At 45.1% G+C, this 15,018-nt stretch overlaps 1 protein-coding gene across 4 annotated transcripts in view; it reads left to right on the top strand.

The window, feature by feature from the left end:
* Positions 1 to 855: 855 nt before the first annotated feature.
* The window catches only part of PHF20 (PHD finger protein 20), a 96,128-nt gene continuing 81,965 nt past the window's right edge, over positions 856 to 15,018 (top strand). For all 4 annotated transcript variants that reach the window (XM_077458996.1, XM_077458993.1, XM_077458995.1 and 1 more), the window contains exon 1: positions 856 to 1,085. The gene's annotated coding sequence lies outside the window, so the exon portion shown is untranslated. The remainder of the gene's footprint in view (positions 1,086 to 15,018) is intronic.

Below are 15,018 nucleotides of genomic sequence, written 5' to 3'. Positions count from 1 at the left end.
CAGCTGGGGTGCCAAGACCATACAGCGCTTTAACAGGACGGTTCCACTCAGAACAGGCCTTGCCCTGGTCCACCAAAGAAGTTGAGTGCACGTGCTCAGCGTCATATCCTGAGGTTGTCAAATTGGTCTGCATTGCTCTTTTGTTTATAGAATAAAAAAAAAAACAAAAAAAAAACACAGGTGATCAAATGCCACCAAAAGAAAGCGCAATTTGTGGGGGGACACAAAGTTTAAGTGGGTAAAAAGTTGCACGACTGTGCAATTGTCAATTAAAGGGATGCAGTGCCACATCGCAAAAAAAAAAATGGCCTGGTCATTAAGGGGGTAAAGCTTTATTATTTTTTTTTTAAATAAAAAAAGGGGAATAATAAACCATAGCAACAAATGATAAAAAGTGATATTTTTCTGAATAGCCTATGAAAAATAAAAATGCCAAAGCTCACAAATGGCATATTAAAACACTCAGGACCAAAAACTGGTTAAAAAAAAGATAAGAAAAATGTGACCCTAGTGTAAACGCACCCTGAGGTTTACAACACTCAGCACAGGATTTTCCTCCTCAGAGCAGCTAAGGTTAGCCTGGTAAACATATTGGATGGATTGTGGTGGGTGAGCGGTCCCGGTCTCCGGGATGAACCGTTCCCGTGCACACGCCGTGACTCAGCACACTCCTCACCACCAGCAAGGAAGAGGAAAAAAAAAAAAAAAAGGCGCGCCAAAGCCCGGGTCACATGACCTCCCCTCCCCGCAGGCAGCAACCCCCCACCAAACCCCACCCCCCGTGCGCGCGCCGCCAATCTGCCGCGAAATTCTGCTCTGGACCACGCCCCTTTACCCTCCTCCCGTGCCCGCCGCCTTGCGAAAGCGCGCCCCCGCCTTCCTCTCCACAGCCGAGGCTATTTTTTTTTTCCTCCTCTTGGCTCGTGAGCGCGCCCTGGCCATGCCGCGCAGTGTTAAAAAGAAGGTGTCGCTGGATGTGATGCAGGGACGGCGAGGAGAGATTTATCAGTGACCGGGGGAGGAGAAGGGGACGAGTCCCGGCCGGAGAGGAGAGACAGACGGTGTCGCCGGCCTGGACAGCGCAGGTAACATCAGCACCACCATGTTTGCTGGCTGACCACGACGTTGCTGGGAGTATCCATGGCTGAGATGGAGGGTGTGGGGGGAGCGGCCTGTGCTCTCTTGTAGCTCCCCTCCGCCTCTCTCCGGTGACCGGTCAGTGCGGCGGGGTGTTGGGGGCTCCGGGGGCCGGCCTCGCGCTGCCAGGTGGTGATGGAGAGCCGGGGGAGCCAATCCGGTGAGGCGCGCCCGAGATTGTCAGGTTGGTTGGCCAATAGCGGGAGAAGGGCGGAGCTTGCGGCGGGTGTACTGCGTCCATTTAAAGGTGCAGTGTGTGAAGCCGGGACACGTTTTGTGATGGGAGAGAACATCCGGGGGGGCTGGGTACCCCAGAAATAAGGGGCGACTAGTATTTGGGGGATCTGTGGATTGGATCTGTCAGACTCCCTGTGTGCCTATGGGCACCAAACAGCTGAAAGCCTGCTAGTCATTGTTAAGGCGTGTATGTTAAACTATATTGTGTGTGTGTGTGTGTATATATATTTATATATCTTTCACCGGCCACTTTATTAGGTGCACCTGTCCAATTGCTTGGTAACACAAATTGCTAACCAACCAATCGCATGGCAACACGGTGAAGACGACTTGCCGAAGTTCAAACTGAGCATCAGAAAGGGGATTTAAAGCGGGGTTCCACCCTAAAGTGGAACCTCCGCTGATCGGATCCCCCCCCCCCTCCGGTGTCACAATTGGCACCTTTCAGGGGGGAGGGGGGTGGAGATACCTGTCAAAGACAGGTTTTTTACACCCACTTCCGGGCATAGACTCCCGTGGGAGTCTACGCCATTTCCTGTCCTGCCGCGCTGTCTGCTGGGACACACACGGGTCTCAGAGACAGCGTGGAGAATTCCTATTGCGCTGCGCGACTCGCGCATGCGCAGTAGGGAACGGGAAGTGAAGCCGATTCGCTTCACTTCCTGATTCCCTCACCTAGAATGGCGGCAGCAGCCGAGCGATCGATCGGCCTCGGCTGCCGGCATTGCTGAAACCCGGGACAGGTGAGTGTCCATTTATTAAAAGTCAGCAGCTGTAGTATTTATAGCTGCTGGCTTTTAATATTTTTTTTTTTTTTGGTGGAATCCCTCTTTAAGTGACTTAGAACGTGGCATGGTTGTTGGCGCCAGACGAGTTGGTCTGAGTAATTCAAGACCTGCTGATCTACAGGGATTTTCACACACAACCTACGGGGCGGCTTAGCCAGGACAGGGGCATAAAAAGCCTCTGTTCTTGTTCCAGCTTTGCAGCCAAACGAGTCCTGCTTAGTTCTTGGTTGTAATATGCGGCTATGATATCTGTTTGGACTGGAGGAAGCTGTATGTGATGGAAGCGCTCAAGTGGAGTGTGGGATGTTCCATTACACAACCATCTCTCAGGTTTACAGAGACTGGTCCGAAAAAGAGAAAATATCCAGTGAGTGGCAGTTGTGTGGAAGAAAATGCCTTGTTGATGCCAGATGAGACTGAGCAGACTGGTTCAAAATGATAGAAAGGCAACAGTAACGCCAATAACCACTTGATACCACCAAGGTGTGCGGAATACCATCTCTGAATGCACAACGCATGCTCATAGCTCCCAACTGTCGCTGATTTGGAGCTCTGTCCCTCATTTGTCCCGATGTATATAAAATGCACTCTTTATCAAAAAGTGTTTTTCCAGTGCTAAACCTTTCATCTGATTTCTAAATTTCCGTGTTTGTAAATTACAAAAGCCAATATAAAAGAATAGTAGAGGTAAAAAGCACCTGTAGGTTTAACCAATCTTGGGGGGTGGGTGTGTGGTTTTTTTTTTTTTTTTTTTTTTTTTTTCTCCTTTTTTAAGGGGGTGTGGCAGGGTGTGTCCTATACCTGCCTACTTTTGTTGATCGGTGTCCCTCATTTCCATCTCAAAGTTGGGAGGTATGCATTGAACCTTGAAGCAGATGGGCTAAAGCAGAAGACCACACCGGCAATCGCTCCTGTCAGCTAAGAACAGGAAACTGAGGCTACAATTTGCACAGGATCACCAAAATTGGACAATAGAAGATTAGAAAAACGTTGCCTGGTCCGAGCCGATTTCAGCTGTGACATTCAGATGGTAGGGTCAGAATTTGGCGTAAAAAATATAAAAGCATGGATCCATCCTGCCTTGTATAAATGTTTCAGGCTGGTGGTGGTGTAATGTTGGGGGGGGGGGGGGGGGGGGGGGGGGTATTCTCTTGGCACACTTTGGGCCCCATAGTACCAATTGAGCATCGTTTAAACACCACGTCCTACCTGAGTATTGCTGACCATGTCCACCCCTTTATGACTACAGTGTCCCCATCTTCTGATGGCTCCTTCCAGAAGGATAATGCTCCAATCATCTCACCACTGGACAATGAGGTCACTGTACTCCAATGGCCTCCACAGTCATCACATCTCATCCAATAGAGCACCTTTGGGATGTGGTGGAACAGGAGACTCGTATCATGGATGTGCAGCTGGCCAATCTGGAGCAATTGTGTGATGCCATCATGTCACTATGGAGCAAAATATCTGAGGAATGTTTCCAACACCTTGTAGCTATGTCACAAAGAATGAAAGCAAAAGAGGGTCCATTAAATAAATATATAATTTTTTTTTTATATATATATATCTATATATTTACGCTTGCCTGCTCTTTGTAATAGTTTTGCACAGAGCTGCCCGGATCCTCCTCCTTCCCCACTGGCACTCCTGGCCCCTCCTGCCTTCCAAGTGCCTCCTCCCTCATAACAATCCACTTGCTATGAGGGCACTTGTGTGGGCTCAATCCCACCAGAGCGGGGCTGTGTGTCTATTGACACACGCAGCGTGATGGCTTGGCCCCACCTCCTGCTGCCTCATTTACAGGATTTGATTGACCGTAGAACCAATTAAGGATGAGCTCTGGCGTGTTCGCATAGCCCGCCAGGAAGTCGGCACGGCGCTAATCACAGGCATTGAGACATGTCCCGATGCATGGCTGCCTGTGATTGGTGCAGTGCCAACTTCCTGGTGGGCTGTGCGAACACGCCGGAGCTCATCTTTGGAACCAATGGTTCCCCTCTATGTATTGTGGTCCCCTTTTCTTCCAAAAAAAGAAAAATTCAAAGGGCATTTTTTTTTACTGGGGGGGGTGTCTTACCTATCCAAGGTGAGGGGTCCTGGGGTAGTCTGGTTGGAGAAGACTGGCTGCTAGCTCCCTCAGGATTGGTATGTCTTTAGAGAGACATTGGGTAGGAAAGAGCCTCCATCCCTAATGATAGTGACTTTGGTCCTGAAGGGTTAACCCACCTGCACGGGAAGCCTGGGAAGGGGCAGGAAGAAGTCTGTGTTGTGTTATGAGATGGAGTGGTCCACGTCTGTGAGATAGTGTTGGCGATGAGACTCTGCTGAGCTCCTGCAGCTTGTCTTGTACCCCAAAACAGATGGGAACCCTAAAACCCCAAGTGTGGGACTGCTATAATGGCGGCAAGCTGTTTATTTTGGTCTTAAATATACTGGGACTAAGGACTGTTTGCCTTTTTAAGTTTGCTAAAGAAATCTATTTGTGTTTAGTTTTTGAGAGACCAACCCATGCATGTGCAGTGAACCACATCACAGCGAAGGGTAACCTTGTCATGTGGTGATTGTGTGGAAGGGGGAATCCTCCCAACTGTATTATAACAGCAGGATGACTCCACTGTGGGGATGCAGCCAATGCTCTGCTGCGCTAAGTGTAAGTGCTGATTGAACAATCGTTTTACCAGCAGCCCCGATCAGGAGCTGATCACTTGGTTGACTCCTTTCAAGCAGGGGTGGCTATTGATTAACTAGGTCAATACAGGGCACTTTCACCCTCTTCCTTCCCACACCAATTTTCAGCTTTCAGCGCTCTCGCACTTTCAATGACAATTGCGCGGTCATGCTACACTGTACCCAAACACATTTTTTTATCATTTTGTTTGCACAAATAGAGCTTTCTTTTGGTGATTATTCACGACTCCATTTTTTTTTTTTTGCGATATAAGTAAAAGAGCAGAAATTTTGGGGAAAAAAACAAACTATTCTTCTTTCTGTTTTAAAAGAAATCCAATAAAATCGAATTTTGTCATAAATTTAAGCCAAAATGTATTCTGCTATGTAGTTTTTAGTCAAAAAACTTCCATTAAATGTATTATTGGTCCACGTGATCATGGACATATGTGTGCAGATAATCATTGGGACATATATTGGGGGGGACAGGTGTTTTGGGGATGTGTGACACTAGGTTGGTGATCAGTGAGTAAAAAGATGTAAATAAAAAAAACAGCACATACCAGCCGGCTGCAGCGATCTCCCTCCCCCCCCCCCCCCCCCCCCCCCCCAACAAAACAACTTGTATGAGGAGAGCCGATCCCCCCCCCCTAGCAGCTGGCTCTGTGTTTACATCACATGACAGTTGTGATTGGACACGGCAGTCATGTGATCAGTAGGGCCAATCGGAGCCCTCCTGTGCGACCCAACCCCCTCCCCTCTCCTTCTGAAGGACGTTCTTGAATGTCCACTCAGGAGAGCGTGCCCACCCAGCTGTTAATGTACATTTGCTGGGTGGGAAGTTAATTTTTGATCTGTGGCCAACTTAAGTCTTCATGTACTCCTGCAGTTGTGGAAGTGGTTAGTAAAAACGTGGCTGAGCTGTGTGCCATATGTACTCTTGAAGAGGAACTCCAGTCATTTTTAAATAAGTCGGCACCTACAGATACTAGAGCTGCTGACCTGATCCTTAAAACCCTTCCAGCCCAGCATTGTTTTCACCCAGGCTGCTCTCTGGATCCCCGATGCCACCATCTTGGATATGGGAGCCAAATGTGGCTGCTGTTTCATGTACAAGATTGTGCTGTCAGACTAGTCGCAGCCTCCTGGTACACGTGGTGCGGGCAGGCCAATCAAAGCTTACATAAGACTTGGTTCACACCTATTGTGGTTGATGCATTTTTTTGCATGTCCATTTGATGTATTTTTGGGATGTCTGTAGTTGGCGGGAGAAACCAGCAAAAACCTAAAAAAAAAAAAAAACGGAAAAGTCCCTGCCCTTCCAAAAATCAGTTGAAAATGCATAGATGTGAACCTGCCCCATAGGAAATCATGTTAAATGGACTGTAGAGCATATGCAAAAATCAAAACTCATGGGTGTGAACCTACCCTTGTACTTGCCTAGGTGGGGAATTGCGCACCTGTCAGAAAAAGGTACTTGCTAGCAGAGGGAGAACATGCAAATTCTATGCAGATGGAGCTTGAACTGATGACTATGGTTCTGGTCAGTGATGGGGGTTGAGGATGCTCAGGATACATAGAAACAAGATGCTCGTGGGATGACGCTGCCACTGTGACTCCTCCCTATGCGCATTGCATCAAATGGGCTATTACACCACCGTGAAGTCACGGTGGTGTAGTGGCCCATTTGACGCAACGCGCATAGGGAGGAGTCAGTGGCAGCGTCATCCCACGAGCATCTTGTCTTAACTATGCATCCTGAGCCTGCACTGCTTAAAGCGGAGGTCCACCCTAAAGTGGACCTTCCGCTCATTGGAACCCTCCCCCCTCCGGCGCCACAATTGGCACCTTTCAGGGGGGAGGGGGGTGCAGGTACCTGTACAGGTATCTGCACCCACTTCCGGCGTAGATTCTGCAGAAGGTATGCCCCTTTCCGAAGGTCCCCCGCTGCCTGCTGGGAAACGCATGGATCCCAGAGACAGCGGGGACCATCCTTATTGCGCAGCGCCACTCGCGCAGTAGGGAGGGAAATGAAGCCGAAAGTGTCCACTTCCTGATTCCCATACCCAAGACGGCGGCAGCACCCGGGAGACTATCGAGAGATCGGCTTTGGGTGCCGACATGGCGGGCGCGCTGGGCGGGTAAGTGTCATTATTTTAAGTCAGCAGCTGCAGTATTTGTAGCTGCTGGCTTTAAAAAAAAAAAAAAAAACATCCGACTCCTGCTTTAAGTGCTGTGTTTTAAGAGTAACGTTTTAATGAGGAAATAAACTTTTGATATACAGAGAGCACTAGATTTTGCCTTTTCTATTCCTATGTGCACCGGACCGCATTGAGGGAACTTGTACTGGCTGGTATCCAGCCAATCAGCTGGAGGCAGCATGGATGCAATAGGAGTTCCATGACCAGCTGATCAGTCTGTATCCCTGAGAGGGAACCTGCTTTTTATGATCTTCTGGTGAAACGTGTCAGAACGTGACCTGAGCGGCTAGGATATTGAGGTGGAGGAGAGCACTTACATTTTCAACGTTTATGTACTAGTGGTGTGTTGTGCGTTTTTGTACAGAAGACTGAGGATTATATTTGTGCATTTGGACTCTTATTTTTCTTCTTCTTTTTTTTTTTTTTTTTTTTTTTTTGGGGGGGGGAGGGGGGGGGGGGGTGGACTTTATCTTGTCTATTGTTCACTACTCCCATTTAGGGAACACATATATTTTATTATTGTATATTGTTCACTATTCCCAGTCAAGGAACATGAATATTTGATTGTGCACTCAGTATCTTGCTACATTGCAAGTTAATCATTTATTCTTATTTAAAGTGGTGTTGCCATTTAAAAAATAAAAATAAAAAAATTCAGCAGTTACAATTACTGCAGCTGCTGACTTTAAATAATCGGACACTTACATGTCCCAGGGTCCAGCGATGCGGGGGATCGAAGCCTTGCTCGCCCCCCCCTCCGTTCGGTGGTGCCGGCATTGTAACTGGGGGCGCCCGTCTGTGGCTTCACAGCCTGGCACCCACTGCACATGTGTGAGCGGTGTCGCATGCCGTGATTGGCCATGCAATTATCTGGGACCTGTCGCGTGTCCCAGATGATTGAGAAGAGGGAGGTGGCAGAGCTGAGCCCTTCCTGCGCCAAGGGGAAGTGATATCACAAACCCAGGCACTGAAGGAGTTAGACTACGAGGGACCCCCTAGCAACAGCCATTAAGAGGTGAGTTAAAAACAAAAAAAAATTCCAAGTGGGGGTTTATTTTTATTTTTTGGGTGCAACTCCACTTTAAGGACTTATTGGTAGTTAGTTGGGAAGCGCAACTGTTTGTTTTGTTATGTATAGCTTAGGGATTATGTTGGTATTGGGGGTTGGGAAGCTTAAAGGAGAAGTTTGGAAATGTAAAAAAATATACTCATCACTGTGATCTTGCAGCTTCCCCCTGCCAGCTTGAACACAGAGCTGAGCAATCGCATGACTGCTGCTCGCTCAGTTCTCAATCCACTCTGACAAGAGCAATAATGGTCAGTCTCTGCTCCTCCAGCACTTGCTGGAACACTGCGCTAGGGAGGAGGCAGAAACGTCTGGCTGTGCCAGCTTCCAGGCATCTAGGTGGATCCCGACGTTGTCGGGAACCTTTCAGAGCCTGGCACGGCTCTGATGTCATTCGGCACTGTGAAGGTGACGGAACAGGCTCCTGACATACTCTTAGCCCCCTGTACACACGGTCGGAGATTCTGCCAACCAAATCCGTCGGATTTTGTCCGACGGATTGTGTCCAAAACTGTTGCATACACACGGTCGGACTAAGTTGTCGAAAAATCTGATCTTTCAGAACGTGATGACGTAATTTCATTACGATGGGACTACATTCAGGCTAGTAGCCAATAGCTTTGATGTAGGAATTTGATCTGATCAAAATTCGCTACACATGATCGGAGTATGTCCGACCGGCCCAGTTGGTCGGGAAATATTTCTAACTTGTTGGAAAATTGGGTCCGACGGAAACAGTCCGATGCATACCAGACACGGTCCGATAGGACACATTCCGACGGATTCTCTGACCGTGTGTACAAGGGCTTAGGGCTCATGCACACTGCAGCTCAAAAAAAAAAAGCTGCATTTGGGCTTTTCATTTCAGCTAGAAGCTTGTGCTTTTGTTCTGTGTGTGTGTGTTAGTGTTTTTTTTTTTTTTTTTCTGTCTACAAGAGCATAAGCCTGAAAAAGCCATAGTGTGCATTAATCCATTGCCTAAGGCCCCTTTCATACTTGTGCAACTTTTCCTGCGACTTTGGACATCCGAGTCGCATGACAAATCGTACCTTATAACCATTCATAACTGTGCGACTCAGTCACACCGACTTCTTCAAAGTAGTCCGTGTACTTTTATGCAAGTTGAGCGCCATAGACCTCAAGTTTACACAGGCATTCCCTCAAATTGCAGCAGTGTGAAAGGGGCCTAACATGGAGGGGAGTTACCAGTAGGGCCGGGACAAGGGGTGGGTGAGAGGGACGCTTGCCCTGGGCGCAATGGTTTACTGTAATGGATGGGGGGGCGCCTTCCTTCTGTTACGGTAGTAGTGACATTGATTCTGGTTGATTTTAGAAAATAAAATATAGTGAATTGTTTAATTGTAACAAGCGTTGGTTTCCATTTTGTCCACGGACTATACTGTGATCTGGGTTGGGATGCTTCCTCTGTACAGCACAATGTTCTGGAAATTGATTTCAGATGGGGAAGCTGTGAGGTCAGATACATGATTAGTTTTACAAGCTTCTCTAGGGAAATGGTATTTGCTGTCTAGGCTGTGGGCGATTGGTCAACATTTTTACCCTGCATAGGAATAATCAAAAGCCAATATGTGCTATTCACTAACTATCTGAAATAACCATCTTTCAGTCTCCATCAGTAAGCTTAAAGAGGAGTTCCGTCTTAAAAAAAAAAAAAAAAAAAAAAGTCAGCAGCTACATATACTGCAGCTACTGACTTTTAAAATATGGACACTTACCTGTCCAGGGCGCCCGTGATGTCGGCACCTGAAGCCGATCTATCCCTTTAGCTGATTGTTTATCAGCGCAGTGCCCACACTGGACCACCAGGGAAGCCCCCAGGACCACCAGGGATGTGGGCAACGTGGATGGCCAGGTATGTAACCCATGGCCATCCATATGTACAAATCAATGGCCACAAATGGGCACTGACTGCTACCATCATGTAGAAAATATCAGTGCAGCCATATCAGTGCAGAAGAAAACTTGCTTATTTACAAAAATTTAACAGAAACAAAGATGAAACTTGGTTTTTCCAAAAATTTCTGTTTTTATTTTTTGGGCAAAAAGAAAAAATCGCAGAGGCGATCAAATAATACCAAAAGAAAGCTCTATTTATGGGAACAAAATGATAAAAAAAAATCTGGGTACAGTGTTGCATGACTGTGCAATTTTCATTCAAATTGCTACAGCGCTGAAAATTGGAAGGTGTCTAAGTGCCTGGTATCGAAGTGGTTAAACACACTGCGCCATTCCTTCTGCCTTACTTCCTGGTCAGTTTTTAGGTCATGACACAGGAAGGAGATAACCAGCTGAGGGTGGATGATGCAGGGTGTGGGGTTGTGCGCTAATGAGATCCGCTGGTCAACAACTCCTTCCAGTTGAAATGACCTAAAGCCTGTCCAGGAAGTAATGGAGCAGTTTGTTTAAATGGCTATGAAGAGTAGTGAGGTAAACATGTGTAGCATTAATGGAAAGCTGTTTTATCTTTGCGAAATAAGTACGTTCATGCTATATTGGTACATGGGGGTGCTGGAATGTAGAAAGAAAAAAACCTAGCCTTTAAAATGGTATATTGCTGACCCCCACTCCGCAAGGTAAAGTCATAATGTGCTAGTATGCATTGCATACTAGTAGGGCTGCAACTATTATTTTCATAATCGATTAGTTGGCCATTTATTTTTTCAATTAATCAGTTAATAACCCTTTTTAAAGTGTGATGCATAATTTAGTTAATGTGTAACGTAAATAAATAAAAGCCAATTTATTCTTAAATATCTCTAAATGGTCAAATATAAATAACCAACTATATGGTTAGGGAGCAAAATTTTCGAATCCACTCTGAGAATAACAGACAGAAGAGATATACTGTATGTACTATTAGAGGAGAGATCTACTATTGGGCTGGATTCACACCTATGCATTTTTAGTGCTTTTTGCATTTTGCAGATTTGCTCTACAGATAGTGTTCCATAGGAAACCATGTTAAATGGGCTGTAGAGAAAATATACATTATAGTAGCACAAAAAATGCCTAGGGGTGAATCGGGCCTTAAAGGGTGAATCTGGTAAATATCAGACTCCGATCAATATATTAGATTATATTATTATTTTTTTTAAATAAAAAAAAAAATATGTCTTCCTTCAAAAAAATAAAAAATAAAAATGTAATTTTATAAACGTTTGTTGCATTTTCTAATCATTAGTGGGGTCAAATCGATGATCATTTTAAACCACAGTGACGGGAAAATCTGGAAATAGAAAAAAATTTCTTGGTCAAAGGAATTTTCTTCAGACTGTGTTTGTGGTTTTCGTTCAGCAATTACATCTAATTTTAAAAACCAAATGTTAAAAAAACAAGTGAATTTCAAACAACGTTCTTTCATTCAGCGAATGTACAAAGATTTTGCGTCTAAATATTCTCTTCTGAAAATTGATCCGTGAGGCCAGCATAAGGCTTGCTACACACCTATGCAGTTTGCTTTTGATCTGTTACTGCAGTACGTGGTTTATTTATTTTTTTTGGCCAATTTGATGTTGGGCAGATTAAAAAACACAAATTGCTGCAAAAACGCATTACATGTTTTTTTTTCTGCAGCTTCTCCTATTGAACCAAAACAGCACAGTTTTTTTTTTTTTGCATTTAAAAAAAAAAAATTTAAAAAAAAAAACCCTTTTCCAAACACGCAGCGGCTGAAAAAAAGCATAGATGTGAACGTGTCCCATAGGAAACCATGATAAATGAACTGTAGTGCGTTTCTGCAAAAACCACCACGAAACCAGGTCTAAGATGTTTAACATAATGGGGTTAAAAAAAAAAACTAAAATTAGCCCTTTTATAGTACAAAAAAAGCAGATAATCATTACTGTAAGGGGTTCGTTTTTCTGTAGAACTGTGAAAGTAATAATTGCAGTAGCGATTATTTGCTCTTTTTGTACTGTAAAGGCTCTTAGCGGTGTGGGGTTTTTATTTTTATTTTTTTAACCCCATTATGTTACTGGCCGATTAATTGATTTCATAATCGATTCATTTCAGCCCTACATACTAGCATATTTGTGTAAAACTTACCTTAACACAAAGCTGTTATAGCACCGCTATGTCAACGGTGCAACCACTTCCATCTCTACCCGTCTTGCTTCCGGGGACGCGGGCTCTGACTGGAGGGAGCCACTGTTCACGGCAAACGGATCCACGTCCTGTCAGGGGAGAGGAGAACTGATCATATGTTCCTTGTACAGAGGAACACTGATCGGTCCCCTCCCCCCACAGTTACAATCACTCCCTAGGACACACATTTAACCCCCTCAGTGCCCCCTAGTGTTAACCCCTTCCCTGACAGTCACATTTATACAGGAACTGGTGCATTTTATTTTTATTTTTTTTAATTGATAGCACCGATCGCTTTATAAATGTGAATGGTCCCAAAATAGTGTTAAATGTCCGCTCTGTCCACCACAGTCTCAGTCACGATAAAAATCGCAGATCGCTGCCTTTTAGTAAAAAAAAAAAAACACCATGAAACGATCCCCTATTTAGTAGAAGCTATAACTTTTGCTCAAACCAATTAGTATACGCTTGTTGGGGATATATATATATATATATATATATATATATTTATATCTATCTCTATCTCAAAAATGTCAATTGCGTATTGGCCTAAACTGAGGAGAGGAAAAAAAAGGATATTTATTATAGCAAAAATGTATAAATATTGTTTTTGAGAAAAAAAATTGTCGCTTGGTTTTTTTTTTTTTTTTTTTGAGCAAAAATAAACGCAGAGGTGATCAAATACCACCCAAAGAAAGCTCTATTTGTGGGGGTAAAAAAAGATCAAAATTTTATTTTGGGTACAATGTCACAAAGTGTCATTCAAAGTGTGACAGCTCTGAAAGCTGAAATTTGGCCTGGGCAGGAAGGGGGTGAAAATGCTGGGTATTAAAATGGTTAAAAAGCTGTCACTGAGAGTGGGGCTGTCTTGTGTACACAGTCGCGCTGTATGTGCTAATGTTGCCTCCCTCCTCTGTGTGTTCCCGAGATCCCGGGACTACAATCTAAAGTGCCGACTCATCCGGTGCTGTTGCGGCTGCTGGTTGTAGGCTCTCTCCTGGCTGACACTGTACAGCTATGGATGGTGGCGGGGTGATGTCACTGATCACTAACCTAAAGTTCCACTTTAATTCTCATGCATATTAGCTTTGTCTTCTGTGTATTGTGCAGCTCCTGAACCCTGATTTTGTCTGGATTCTTGAATTGCACGATTATCTGCAGATCGGACAGTTCTGCGCAGACATTCACAATAGAAAGCTGATATCCTGGATTCATCCGGTTACTTGTCTATAGCAAGGATGCTCTGAAAGCTGCAGTTGCAGTTTTTATATAAATCCCAAAAGGCCTCATTCAGCAAGTGAACCAGGAACGGTTTTCTAAGCAGGCGATCATTCTCCTTTTCGGTTTTTCAGCTGCACTGGATTATAGGTGATCCAATTGTTTTTTTTTTTTTTTTGGTCTGGTGCTGGGTCGTTTTAAAGTGGTTGTAAACCCTTACAACACACTTTGACCTACAGGTAAGCCTAGATTAAGGCTTACCTGTAGGTCCAAGAAATACGGTTTAGGAGATATTTAGCGAAAGACAGGCACCACTGTCTACGGCATTATGCTGTGGGTGGTGGCTCCCATGCGCATGCGCGGGAGTGACGTCATCGCGGCTTCGCCGAATGAGCGGCGAGTCCCACCGAGAAGATGGATGCGCCGGACTACAGGGGACAGCAGTGACTTTGCTGGCTCCTGTGTCAGGTAAGTGACACATAATGGACTACTATTTGATGCATAGTAGTCCATTATGCTTTACCTTTGCAGGGAATGAAAGAGGAAGTAAACTCATCAGGGTTTACTTCCTCTTTAAGTGAGAAGCTGTGGGGGTGATGAGAAAGGTGTGAATAGAGTAATGCCCAGTGTCTTAGAAGGTATAAATGTGTCTCCTCCATGAACATTAAGGCCTCTTGCAGACGGGTTGGACTCCGCTATGCGGATCCGCCTGGTCAACGAGTGATCTCTCTCTGCTGATCCCTGCTGGGCATGCAGATGAGAGGTCCCTGTGCACTGCGCTATGCAGAGTGGACATGGACTGAGCCGCTCTTCTCTATGGGGCAGTTGGATGGGAAGTGACTTCTTGTCCATTTTTCCATTTGACTGTCATCCGATCCACTGGAATGATTGGGGGGGAGCGGGGGGGGGGTCCCCATCAGTCTGCTTTTAGTTGATCGGATGCTGGCAGGTGTCTGCGCCTCCCTAGAGAGCTATGGTTGGTCCATTGCTGTGAAAGGGGCCTTAAAGCTGATGTCAAGGTTTCATGTCCCTTTTTAACCGATTCTGGACCAGCTGTCGCAGTTTTACTGCAGCAGGTTGGCTCCCCTGCGCGAAACCACGTCACTATACATTGGCTCGTGGGGCCCGAATAGCAGGTGTGTGCGTGCCCGCTGCACGGGGGTGGCCGACGGTTGCGATGACTGCAGGCCATAAGCAATCTTGAGCTGGAGACACATAACGGGGACGAGTGTGTGTAAATGGAGCTTGTATAGTAAAATTCTGTATTTTGAAATCTCTTTTCAATTATCAAGATCAGCAGACTCGCCGCTGCTTTTAAAATTCAACATTCCAAAAAAATAAAAATTAAAGTAATGGTAAAAGATTTTTTTTTTTTTTTTTTCCCATATTACTATAGTTTACTAGTACATAGTAGAGCTGCACAATTTGGGCCAAAATGAGAATCGCAATTTTTTTTTTTTTTTTTTTGTTTCCTTAGGATAAAAAGATCACGATTCTCGCACTGTAAAATCTTTCACATTATACAAAAAAAGGGGCTAACTTTACTGGTTGGTGGTTTGTGTGTTTGTTTTTTTTTTTTTTTTTTTTTTTTCATTAA

Source organism: Lithobates pipiens, unplaced genomic scaffold (assembly GCF_037356315.1).
Source record: "Lithobates pipiens isolate NorthernLeopardFrog02 unplaced genomic scaffold, aLitPip1_a1.2 Scaffold_28, whole genome shotgun sequence".
NCBI lineage: Eukaryota > Metazoa > Chordata > Amphibia > Anura > Ranidae > Lithobates > Lithobates pipiens.
This window is presented reverse-complemented; position numbering and strand designations above follow the sequence as displayed.